General features: G+C 46.4%; 1 protein-coding gene across 1 annotated transcript in view; it reads right to left on the bottom strand.

The window, feature by feature from the left end:
- LOC143767910 (polycystin-1-like) overlaps positions 1-13,345 on the bottom strand; it is a 331,505-nt gene that overhangs the window by 70,095 nt on the left and 248,065 nt on the right. The window lies entirely within an intron of this gene.

Genomic DNA, 13,345 nt, shown 5'->3' with positions numbered 1-13,345 from the left:
ATTATGTTTGACAAAATGTCAACTTAGAATTTATTAAAGGGACATATAAGCAGAATCAAGATATCCTGTATAGAGATAAATTAACAATCTATATATTTGTGCCCAGCTGGCTAATATCACCTACCAATACATAACATGTGTAAAGAAAAACATTTTGAAGCCAAAATGAACTAGTATTCTAACCCATGAATAGTCCTACTTATCCAATCTTATTGTAAACACTATAAATAGAAACTATTCCCCTTCCCCTGCTGCAGAGAAGGACTCATTATCTACCATGCGAGAGCCTGTCTGACCTGAGGAGACAGACGGCACTTGAGATTGAGGGAGAACGGATTTTTGTCCCATGATGCCAAAAGTGCATGTTGGGGAGGACGAAGATGGAGTTACGCAAACGGCACTGCTTCTATTGCCGCCACCATCCTTCCTAAGACCCTCATGCACAACCAGATTGTATGATAGACAGGCCGGCGAAGGACCCCACTTCTTGCTGGAGGGTCAGGACTTTGTCCCGGGGAAGGACTGTCAAACCTTGTGAGGTGTCGAAGATCATCCCTAGATAAGAGATCTTCAAGGGACAAATTTTTTAGATTCACCAGCCACCCCAGGCGAGAAAGAGCATCTAGAGTAATGCTGACATTTTCCTCGCAGGCCCGAAAAGACGGCGCTTTGATAAGGAGGTCGTCTAGATATGGCAAGACGAGTATGCCCCTGTAATGCAGGATGGCCACAACGGCTGCCATGACCTTTGTGAACACTCTGGGGGTGGAGGCCAGCCCGAAAGGTAAGGCCATGAACTGGAAACGAAGGCTGCCTATGGCAAAACGTAGACATTTTTGATGAGAAGGAAATATGGGGATGTGAAGATAGACGTCCTGAATATCTATTGACGCTAAGAATTCTCCCTTTTCCATTGCCGCAATGACTGATTGGAGAGATTCCATTCGAAAGCGACGAATGTTGACAAACCTGTTTAAACCTTTCAGGTCCAAAATGGGCCTTACAGTTCTGTCTTTTTTGGGAACTATAAACAGGTTGGAATAGAACCCCTGAAATCTCTCTTCCTTCAGAACTGGAGTGATGACTCCGTGGAGCCGAAGGGATTCATCAGTTTTGAACAGGGCTTGAACCTGAGACTATGAACTGGGAAGGCGGGAGGGAAAGAACCGACTTGGGGGTTGGCTGATAAACTCTATCTTGTACCCTGAGGACACCAGCTCTCTTACCCACCTGTCATGAACTATAGTGAGCCAGGACTGATGAAACAAGAGTAGACGGCTGCCTAATCTGTCGGTGGCGAAAAGAGGCCGCCTCCAGTCATTTGGCTGAAAACCTTGGCAGCTGGGACCGCATTCTTCCCAATGGGTTGGCCCTATAGGAGATCTGATGATCTCTGTCCTGATTAGGTTGACCTGGGCCAACTGGGTTTGACGCTGAGGTCCACCTGGTATTACGAAAAGGCTTGAACCGAGCCTGAAACTGGCGACGAAAAGGCTGTTTAATCTTTTGCTGTGGGAGAAAATTGCTTTTCCCTCCAGTGGTATCAGCAATGAGTTGATCCAGTTTTTCTCCAAATAATCGACCACCCTGATATGGGAGAGTAGTAAGGGATTTTTTCGAGGTAGAATCCGCCCGCCATGTTCTCAACCAAAGAGCCCTTCTAATGGCAATTGCATTTGCGGCCGCCAATGTCGCACAGTTCGCTGCATCCAAAGACGCATTAATCAGGTAACTTCCAGCTAGAGCTATCTGATTTGACATCTCTGTCAACTCTGCTGGTAGCTCCCTCTCCTGTAAAGCCTTAGTCAAAGATTCTGACCAAGATATCATGGCCTTGGCTACTCAAGTCGCCGCAAAAGAGGGCGAGCGGGCTGAACCTGAAGCCTCAAAAACTGAACGAGCCAAACTCTCTATGAGTCGATCAGTTGGATCCCTAATAGAGGAACCGTTGGGAAGGGATAACAGCATGTTAGAGGCCAAACGAGACACCAGGGGATCTACCGAAGGGGATTCTGCCCACTTCTTATGCAGCTCAGGGGTGAAAGGGTATCTCCCATTTAGGGCCTTCTGTCCCGAGAAAAACCTGTTCGGACGCTCTCTGTGACGTTGGACTAAGTCCTCAAACTCAGGGTGAGTGGAAAACACTCTATGAGGCTGCTTGACGATACCTTATGACCAGAGGTCAAGGTGGATTTGTCCTCTACTCCCAGGGTTTGGTTGACGGCCTCAATTAGGCTGTCTATGGACTCCTGCTAATCAGGTGCCTCTAAATTGAGGGACCCTTCGGAATCGCAGTCCGAACCATGTTCACTCATCTCTGCAGGTGAGGGAGAACGAGAGGCGGAACTCAAGGATGCAGATGCACCTGATGGCCCGGGAGACGCTGTGTGGGTTCATTTCCCCTGCGTCTGACTAGAGAGAGAGCGGCCCCTGCAGACCGGAGGTTCCTGTGAGTCAGAGGACCTTTCCAAGGCAGTAGTACCACTGTCCCTGGCCCCAGCTGGGGTCTGAAAGGACTCGATTGCCTTTGTTAGGGATGCCAAAGATTGCGACAAGGACGTGACCCACGGTGGGGGAGAGATTACAGATCCTGCCTGAGTCGCAGGGGAGGGCACCTGAGCGCATTCGGAATCGCAGGCCTGACAGAGACGATTACTCTGGGCATGCGGAAAAGCGGACCGACAGGCTACACATGCGGTATATAAAACCGTATGAGACTTGGTCCTTCTAGACATGGTGACGCTGCTGATGCTATATCAGAACCTTAGATAGGCTGTAGGAACGAATATTACAGCTGTCAGGCTGGGGGGAGTAGCACTTACCCCAGTCCTGTATCCCCGTTTGTCCTGTAGAGCCTGTCACAGGGTGACGCAACCGCACTGTTCTCTTTAAAAAAAAGCACTTCCTAGGTGGGCGGTCCCACCGGAAAAGCGGTGTTTTCAGTCCGTGGCCTATGCGGAGGCCAAAGCCGGGACCTAGATTTCTCACAGCGTTTGCCCAGGGATGAGGGGGCGGGACCACCGGCAAAGATGTGGTCAGAAGGGGCGGGGCTTCCACCCATGGCCTAAGATGCTAGAAGCCGGGGACTAAATTATCTGGAGCCTGTATGAGGCGGACCTGGAAGTTGATGCCGGGATCTCGGTCCGCGGTGTGGCAGAAAGACCGCGGGCCCACTATTAATCAGACGCCGTGCTGCTGCAGGAACCCTCCAGCCCCCCACCATGCGATGGAGCTTTTTAAGGTTAGCGAGGGGCTGCTTTTAAAAGATGGTGCAGGCACCCTAACTCCGTCTTCCCTTCAGGGGATGAGGAGAGGGACTGTCTGCACGGACAGTCCATAAGCACCTGTACAGCCTAGGGTTTCGTTACCTCAGGGTGGACAGGGCTGAGTCCGGCAAGTGGTCCCACGTTGCGGGAGAGGATACGTGGAGGTGACACTCCACGTGCTCACCCGTTGTTGGTTTGGGGAGATCGGACCCCTTCAAAAGGGTCCGACGCCCCTGTCTCATTTCCTGATGTGAAGTGGAAAAAAAAATACAGAGGGTCTGGAAACCAGAACTGTGCCTCCTTCAGACACTAAGCATGAACTGGGTTCGCCTTCGGCCAGTGTCAGGGTGTATACGACAGAGGAGGAGCTAAACTTTTTTTTATGTTAACTTAGTGTCAGCCTCCTGGCGGCAGTAGCATACACCTACAGTCCTGTGTCCCCCAATGAGGCGAAGGAGAAAAATAAAAATCTCTACAGAATTTACGGCAAACTGGATATTTTTTAATCCACAACGTGTCCAATAGGCCAGAGATTTCAATTTTAAACATTCTAAAAATGAGTCAATTTTTTTTAGGGTATGTAAATGCAAAACCTTAAAGGGGTTATGCAGCTTTAGGCCGGGGTCACACTTGCGAGTTCAATGCGAGAAACTCACGCCAGTCTCTCGCATCAAGTCCCGGCACTGCCACCGGCACTCGGGACTGGAGTGTGGGGCTGCACGTATTTCTATGCAGCCGCACGCTCCAGTCCCGAGTGCCAGTGGCACATTGAACTCGCAAGTGTGACCCCGGCCTTAGAGTTGCTCTATGCAACTGCAGACTTGTGCATTCATGCAGTGTGCACCCTGTCAGGATTCACCAGCATCAGGACTGGGCAGGTGCATGATAATAAATATGCGACGTGCATACATGCGGTTACCCACTGATTGGCCATCACTCAATACAAGTGAATTGAGCAAGGCCGGATATGTTTAGTCGGAATGTGGCTGGGAGTATGCATATCGTATACTTGGGGTCCCATGACCATTTGCTCCCGGCACCTGCGCAGGAGAATCCTGACAGCACTGCAGTCTTGTACACCAAGGCCCCTTTCAAAATTTAAAAGTTTTTTTTATGTGTTTGTCATCATGTTGTTGTCATGTTTTTGCTTGTCTTCAAATTATGTAATTTGGGGAACAACCGGAACATGCTTCTGTGTTTTACAAAATGCAAAATGGTCAAGATATAGAATTGTGAAATAGGTTTTGTAAAACTTAGTTTGCTTAAACTCTACAGTGAAACAGTACACACGTTAAAAAGACCAGATTTACCAACAGAAGCTAGTCTCCGAGCAATTGTGAATGAGATTTTACCAAATTTCATCTACACACTGTCTTAAACGTTTTTTTAAATCTGCAGTCACCTGGCGGAGCTGACCTCACATACATCCAACTGTATCATCTTGTCCCACTCTAAGGCCGCCGTCACACATGCGAGTTTTACGGACGTAAGAGCGCAGAAACTACGTGCGTAAAACTCGCATAACATACGGCACAATGCTTCTCAATGGGTCTCGTCCTATCAGCCGTATATTACGGATCCGTAATATACGGCTTTCTACGGCCGTACAAAATCGCAGCATGCTGTGTTTGTCAGCGTATTGCGCAAAAAAATCGCCAATGAAAGTCTATGGGGGCGAGAAAAATACGGATTCCACACGGACCAGCAGTGTGACTTGCGAGAAATACGCAGCGGTGTTAGTGAAAAGTCGGTAATTCAATTGCCGGCTTTTCATTTCTCCTGCCTAAACCCGACAGGATATGAGACATGGTTTACATACAGTAAACCATCTCATATCCCCTTTTTTTTGCACATTCCACACTACTAATGTTAGTAGTGTGTATGTGCAAAATTTCAGCGCTGTAGCTGCTAAAATAAAGGGTTAAATGGTGGAAAAAATTGGCGTGGGCTCCCGCGCAATTTTCTCCGCCAGAGTGGTAAAGCCAGTGACTGAGGGCAGATATTAATAGCCAGGAGAGGGTCCATGGTTATTGGCCCCCCCGTGGCTAAAAACATCTGCCCCCAGCCACCCCAGAAAAGGCACATCTGGAAGATGCGCCTATTCTGGCACTTGGCCACTCTCTTCCCACTCCCGTGTAGCGGTGGGATATGGGGTAATGAAGGGTTAATGCCACCTTGCTATTGTAAGGTGACATTAAGCCAGATTAATAATGGAGAGGCGTCAATTATGACACCTATCCATTATTAATCCAATTGTTTGAAAGGGTTAAAAAACACACACACACACACACACATGATTTAAAAGTATTTTAATGAAATAAACACAGCAGTTGTTTTAATATTTTATTGCTCTCTCAATCCATTTGCAGACCCTCGCTTGGCTAAACAATAAACCCACAATATACATACCTTCTGCAGACCCGTCACGTCCCACGAGGTAATTCATCTGAAGGGGTTAAAATAATTTACAAGCAGGAGCCCTGCAAATGCAGCTGTGCTCGTGCTTGTAATTCCCCGGCGAATGAAGGAAATGTAGGTCATTGACCTACATTTCCTTCAGTCGCGGTGATGCGCCCCTGCTGGATGTTCTCATGAACTGCAGCCTGGGAACTTTTTCCCACGCTCCAGGTCATATGAGGACATCCACCAGGGGGCGCATCACCACGACTGAAGGAAATATAGGTCAATGACCTACATTTCCTTCATTCCCCGGGGATTACAACCACGAGCGAGTGCATTAGCACAGCTCATGGCTGTAAAATAATTAACCCCTTCAGATGGATTACCTCGTGGGACGTGACGGTTCATCTGAGGGTATGTATCTTGTGCGTTTATTATTTTGCCAAGCGAGGGTTTGCAAATGGATTGAGAGAGCAATAAAATATTAAAACAACCTGTGTGTTTATTTCATTAAAATACTTTTTAATAATGTGTGTGTGTTTTATTAACCCTTTCAGACAATTGGATTAATAATGGATAGGTGTCATCATTGACACCTCTCCATTATTAATCTGGCATAATGTCACCTTACAGTAGAAAGGTGGCATTAACCCTTCATTACCCCATATCCCACCGCTACACGGGAATTGGAAGAGAGTGGCCAAGTGCCAGAATAGGCGCATCTTCCAGATGTGCCTTTTCTGGGGTGGCTGGGGGCAGATGTTTGTAGCCACGGGGGGGCCAATAACCATGGACCCTCTCCTGGCTATTAATATCTGCCGTCAGTCACTGGCTTTACCATTCTGGCGGAGAAAATTGCGCGGGAGCCCACGCCAATTTTTTCCGCCATTTAACCCTTTATTTGCGCAGCTACAGCGCCCACATTTTGCACATACACACTACTAACATTAGTAGTGTGGAATATGCAAAAAAAAAGGGGATATGAGATGGTTTACTGTATGTAAACTGTTGTGAATTTGGTTTCTGGGCTCCCCCGGTGGTCACTGGTGGTACTGAACTTGTGTGCTTCATCGCCTCTGTTCACCTGTTTCCATCAGGATGTGGGAGTTGTCTATTTAGCCTTGCTCCTCAGTCATTTCTATGCCGGCCAACAATGTTACCAGAAGCCTTTCTGTTGCATGTTCCTGCTCCTAGACTACTATCAGCTAAGTTGGACTTGTAGTCCTAAGTTTGTTTTGCATTTTTGTTCCAGTTCTCTGTGATTGTTTATTTCTGAGGCTGGAAGCTCTTGTGAGCTGGAATTGCCACTCTGGTGTCATGAGTTGATATTAGAGTCTTAAAGTAATTCCAGGATGGTGTTTTGAAAGGGTTTTCAGCTGACTGTGAAGTTCCCTTTTCTGTCTTCCTACTATCTAGTAAGCGGACCTCAATTTGCTAAACCTATCTTCATACTTCGTATGTCAATTTCCTCTGAAATCACCGACAATATATGTGGGGGCTACTGTCTGCCTTTTGGGGAAAATTTCTCTAGAGGTAAGCCAGGTCTGTATTTTCCTCTGCTAGGGTCAGTCAGTTCTCCAGCTGGCGCTGGGCGTCTAGGGATAAAACGTAGGCACGCTACCCGGCCACTGTTATTTGTGCGGTAGGTTTAGCTCACAGTCAGCTCGAGTTCCCATCTTCCAAGAGCTAGTCCTTTTGTATGCTTTACTACGTTCTCTTGCCATTGAGAACCATGACAGTTTGGCCGGCCAAGGGTTAAAATTATTGGCAGAAGAAAGGAGAGAAAAGAAGTCAGCAGATAATTTTTTTTTTTTTTTTCTGAGTTTGCTCATTAGTTGATTCACTAGCATCTCTGCTTACTGCAGCCTTCGTCTCTCTCTCCTTCTAATCCTTGAATGGTTCTGACTTCACCTGATGAAAATGGATCCTCAGGGTTTAGCTACAGGTCTAAACAATCTCGCTATGAAGGTTCAAAGTTTACAGGATTTTGTAATTCATGCTCCTATATCTGAACCTAGAGTACCTTTGCCTGAATTTTTCTCCGGGGATAGATCTCGCTTCCAGAATTTCAAACATAATTGTAAATTATTTTTGTCTCTGAGATCTCGCTCCGCTGGAGATCCTGCACAGCAGGTTAGGATTGTAATTTCCTTGCTCCGGGGCGACCCTCAGGATTGGGCATTTGCTTTGGCACCAGGGGATCCTGCGTTGCTCAATGTGGATGCGTTTTTCCTGGCTTTGGGGTTGCTTTATGAGGAACCTCATTTAGAGATTCAGGCTGAAAAAGCCTTGATGGCCCTGTCTCAAGGGCAAGATGAGGCTGAAATATACTGCCAAAAATTTCGTAAGTGGTCTGTGCTTACTCAGTGGAATGAGTGCGCCCTGGCGGCGAATTTCAGAGAGGGTCTCTCTGATGCCATTAAAGATGTTATGGTGGGGTTCCCTGTGCCTGCAGGTCTGAATGAGTCCATGACAATGGCTATTCAGATTGATCGGCGTTTGCGGGAGCGCAAACCTGTGCACCATTTGGCGGTGTCTACTGAGAAGGCGCCAGAGATTATGCAATGTGATAGAATTCTGTCCAGAAGCGAACGACAGAATTTTAGGCGAAAAAATGGGTTATGCTTCTATTGTGGCGATTCAACTCATGTTATATCAGCATGCTCTAAACGTACTAAGGTTGATAAGTCTGTTTCAATTGGTACTTTACAGTCCAAGTTTATTCTATCTGTGACCCTGATTTGCTCTTTATCGTCTATTACCGCGGACGCCTATGTCGACTCTGGCGCCGCTTTGAGTCTTATGGATTGGTCCTTTGCCAAACGCTGTGGGTTTAATTTAGAGCCTCTGGAAGTTCCTATACCTCTGAAGGGTATTGACTCCACGCCATTGGCTAGTAATAAACCACAATACTGGACACAAGTAACTATGCGTATTAATCCGGATCACCAGGAGATTATTCGCTTCCTTGTGTTGTATAATCTACATGATGTGTTGGTGCTTGGATTGCCATGGCTGCAATCTCATAACCCAGTCCTCGACTGGAAAGCGATGTCTGTGTTAAGCTGGGGATGTCAGGGGACTCATGGGGACGTACCTTTGGTTTCCATTTCGTCATCTATTCCCTCTGAGATTCCGGAATTTTTATCTGATTATCGTGACGTTTTTGAGGAGCCTAAACTTGGTTCACTACCTCCGCACACAGAGATTGCGATTGTACAATAGATCTGATTCCGGGCAGTAAGTTTCCAAAGGGTCGTTTATTTAATCTATCTGTGCCTGAACACGCTGCTATGCGGGAATATATTAAGGAGTCCTTGGAAAAGGGACATATTCGTCCTTCGTCATCTCCCTTAGGAGCCGGATTTTTCTTTGTATCTAAAAAAGATGGCTCTTTGAGGCCGTGTATTGATTATCGGCTTTTGAATAAAATCACGGTTAAATATCAGTATCCTTTGCCACTGCTTACTGATTTGTTTGCTCGAATAAAGGGGGCCAAGTGGTTCTCTAAGATTGATCTTCGTGGGGCGTATAATTTAGTGCGAATTAAGCAGGGGGATGAGTGGAAAACCGCATTTAATACGCCTGAGGGCCATTTTGAGTATTTAGTAATGCCTTTTGGTCTTTCAAATGCCCCTTCAGTCTTTCAGTCTTTTATGCATGACATTTTCCGTGAATATTTGGATAAATTTATGATTGTGTATCTGGATGATATTTTGATTTTTTCGGACGACTGGGACTCTCATGTCCAACAGGTCAGGAGGGTTTTTCAGGTTTTGCGCTCTAATTCCTTGTGTGTAAAGGGTTCTAAGTGCGTTTTTGGGGTTCAAAAGATTTCGTTTTTGGGGTACATTTTTTCCCCCTCTTCCATTGAGATGGACCCTGTCAAGGTTCAGGCTATTTGTGATTGGACGCAACCCTCTTCTCTTAAGAGCCTTCAGAAGTTTTTGAGCTTTGCTAATTTTTATCGTCGATTTATAACTGGTTTTTCTGATGTTGCTAAACCGTTGACTGATTTGACGAAGAAGGGTGCTGATGTTGCTGATTGGTCCCCTGCTGCTGTGGAGGCCTTTCGGGAGCTTAAGCGCCGCTTTTCTTCCGCCCCTGTATTGCGTCAGCCTGATGTTACTCTTCCTTTTCAGGTTGAGGTCGACGCTTCAGAAATCGGAGCTGGGGCGGTTTTGTCGCAGAAAAGTTCCGACTGCTCCGTGATGAGACCTTGCGCGTTCTTTTCTCGTAAATTTTCGCCCGCTGAGCGAAATTATGATATTGGTAATCGGGAGCTCTTGGCTATGAAGTGGGCTTTTGAGGAGTGGCGTCATTGGCTTGAGGGGGCTAGACATCAGATGGTGGTATTGACTGACCACAAGAATTTGATTTATCTTGAGTCTGCCAGGCGCCTGAATCCTAGACAGGCGCGCTGGTCGTTATTTTTCTCTCGGTTTAATTTTGTGGTTTCTTACCTACCGGGTTCTAAAAATGTGAAGGCGGATGCCCTTTCTAGGAGTTTTGAGCCTGATTCCCCTGGTAATTCTGAACCTACAGGTATCCTTAAGGATGGAGTGATATTATCTGCTGTTTCCCCAGACTTGCGACGGGTCTTGCAGGAGTTTCAGGCGCATAGACCTGATCGTTGCCCGCCTGGTAGAATGTTTGTTCCTGATGATTGGACCAGTAGAGTCATATCGGAGGTCCATTCTTCTGCGTTAGCTGGTCATCCTGGAATCTTTGGTACCAGGGATTTGGTGGCTAGGTCCTTCTGGTGGCCTTCCCTGTCGCGAGATGTGCGAGGTTTTGTGCAGTCTTGTGATGTTTGTGCTCGGGCCAAGCCTTGTTGTTCTCGGGCTAGTGGATTGTTGTTATCTTTGCCTATTCCGAAGAGGCCTTGGACTCACATCTCCATGGATTTTATTTCTGATCTCCCTGTTTCTCAGAAGATGTCTGTCATCTGGGTGGTGTGTGACCGTTTCTCTAAGATGGTCCATTTGGTCCCCTTGCCTAAATTGCCTTCCTCATCCGAGTTGGTTCCTCTGTTTTTTCAAAATGTGGTTCGCTTGCATGGTATTCCGGAGAATATCGTGTCTGACAGGGGAACCCAATTCGTGTCTAGATTTTGGCGAGCGTTCTGTGCTAGGATGGGCATTGATTTGTCTTTTTCGTCTGCTTTCCATCCTCAGACTAATGGCCAGACCGAGCGAACTAATCAGACCTTGGAGACTTATTTGAGGTGTTTTGTGTCTGCGGATCAGGATGATTGGGTTGCCTTTTTGCCCTTGGCGGAGTTTGCCCTCAATAATCGGGCTAGTTCTGCCACCTTGGTTTCTCCTTTCTTCTGTAATTCGGGGTTTCATCCTCGTTTCTCTTCCGGTCAGGTGGAGTCTTCGGATTGTCCTGGAGTGGATGCTGTGGTGGAGAGGTTGCATCAGATTTGGGGGCATGTGGTGGACAATTTGAAGTTGTCCCAGGAGAAGACTCAGCATTTTGCCAACCGCCGTCGTTGTGTTGGTCCTCGTCTTTGTGTTGGGGACTTGGTGTGGTTGTCTTCTCGTTTTGTCCCTATGAAGGTTTCTTCTCCTAAGTTTAAGCCTCGGTTCATCGGCCCGTACAAGATATTGGAGATTCTTAACCCTGTGTCCTTTCGTTTGGACCTCCCTGCATCTTTTTCTATTCATAATGTCTTCCATCGGTCATTGTTGCGCAGGTATGAGGTACCGGTTGTGCCTTCCGTTGAGCCTCCTGCTCCGGTGTTGGTTGAGGGTGAGTTGGAGTACGTTGTCGAGAAGATCTTGGACTCCCGTGTTTCCAGACGGAGACTTCAGTATCTGGTCAAGTGGAAGGGCTACGGTCAGGAGGATAATTCTTGGGTGACAGCCTCTGATGTTCATGCCTCCGATTTGGTCCGTGCCTTTCATAGGGCTCATCCTGATCGCCCTGGTGGTTCTGGTGAGGGTTCGGTGCCCCCTCCTTGAGGGGGGGGTACTGTTGTGAATTTGGTTTCTGGGCTCCCCCGGTGGTCACTGGTGGTACTGAACTTGTGTGCTTCATCGCCTCTGTTCACCTGTTTCCATCAGGATGTGGGAGTTGTCTATTTAGCCTTGCTCCTCAGTCATTTCTATGCCGGCCAACAATGTTACCAGAAGCCTTTCTGTTGCATGTTCCTGCTCCTAGACTACTATCAGCTAAGTTGGACTTGTAGTCCTAAGTTTGTTTTGCATTTTTGTTCCAGTTCTCTGTGATTGTTTATTTCTGAGGCTGGAAGCTCTTGTGAGCTGGAATTGCCACTCTGGTGTCATAAGTTGATATTAGAGTCTTAAAGTAATTCCAGGATGGTGTTTTGAAAGGGTTTTCAGCTGACTGTGAAGTTCCCTTTTCTGTCTTCCTACTATCTAGTAAGCGGACCTCAATTTGCTAAACCTATCTTCATACTTCGTATGTCAATTTCCTCTGAAATCACCGACAATATATGTGGGGGCTACTGTCTGCCTTTTGGGGAAAATTTCTCTAGAGGTAAGCCAGGTCTGTATTTTCCTCTGCTAGGGTCAGTCAGTTCTCCGGCTGGCGCTGGGCGTCTAGGGATAAAACGTAGGCACGCTACCCGGCCACTGTTATTTGTGCGGTAGGTTTAGCTCACAGTCAGCTCGAGTTCCCATCTTCCAAGAGCTAGTCCTTTTGTATGCTTTACTACGTTCTCTTGCCATTGAGAACCATGACAGTAAACCATGTCTCATATCCTGTCGGGTTTGGGAAGGAGAAATGAGAAGCCGGCAATTGAATTACCGGCTTTTCACAGATATCGCGCTGTAGTAAATATAAATACAGACTATATATATATATATGTGTCTCAATGACATATATATATATATACTGTATATATGTTTTCCCGAACATTTGAGCACATAAATCCATTAGATGTCGGTTTTGCAAGCCTGAGAGAAAATATCGCAGTACGGATGCCATACGGATTACATACGGAGGATGCCATGCGCAAAATACGCTGACACACCCTGACTACGGATCAATATTTTGGGAACATTTCTCCGTATTACGGCCGTATTACGGCCGTAAAATACGGACCGTATTGTCTTACGCCGAGTGTGACGCCGGCCTAAGGCTTTCAGTGGGAACTGCTATACAAATGCTCACAATCGTGGTTCTGTAAGGATATGGATATGGTGCCCATGTTTCCCTTTTGAAGAAACAAGTTTCAATGTTGTGTGATGTGATATTTAACGTGAATAATGATATGTGTTAAACATCTTAGTAATGTTGGTAATATATGAAATATATGTACAGTGCGACAAGTATCCAGACCCCTTTAAATTTTTCACTCTTTGTTTCATTGCAGCCATTTGGTAAATTAAAAAAAGTTCATTTTTTTTCTCATTAGTGTACACTCTGCACCCTATCTTGACTGAAAAAAAACAGAAATGTAGAAATTTTAGCAAATTTAAAAAAAAAGAAAAACTGAAATATCAAATGGTCATAAGTATTCAGACCCTTTGCTCAGTATTGAGTGGAAGCACCCTTTTGAGCTAGTACAGCCATGAGTTTTCTTGGGAATAATGCAACAAGTTTGTAACATCTGGATTTGGGGATCCTCTGCCATTCTTCCTTGCATATCCTCTCCAGTTCGGTCAGGTTGGATGGTGAACGTTGGTGGACAGCCATTTTCAGGTCTC

This window comes from Ranitomeya variabilis, chromosome 4 (genome assembly GCF_051348905.1).
Source record: "Ranitomeya variabilis isolate aRanVar5 chromosome 4, aRanVar5.hap1, whole genome shotgun sequence".
Lineage (NCBI taxonomy): Eukaryota > Metazoa > Chordata > Amphibia > Anura > Dendrobatidae > Ranitomeya > Ranitomeya variabilis.
This window is presented reverse-complemented; position numbering and strand designations above follow the sequence as displayed.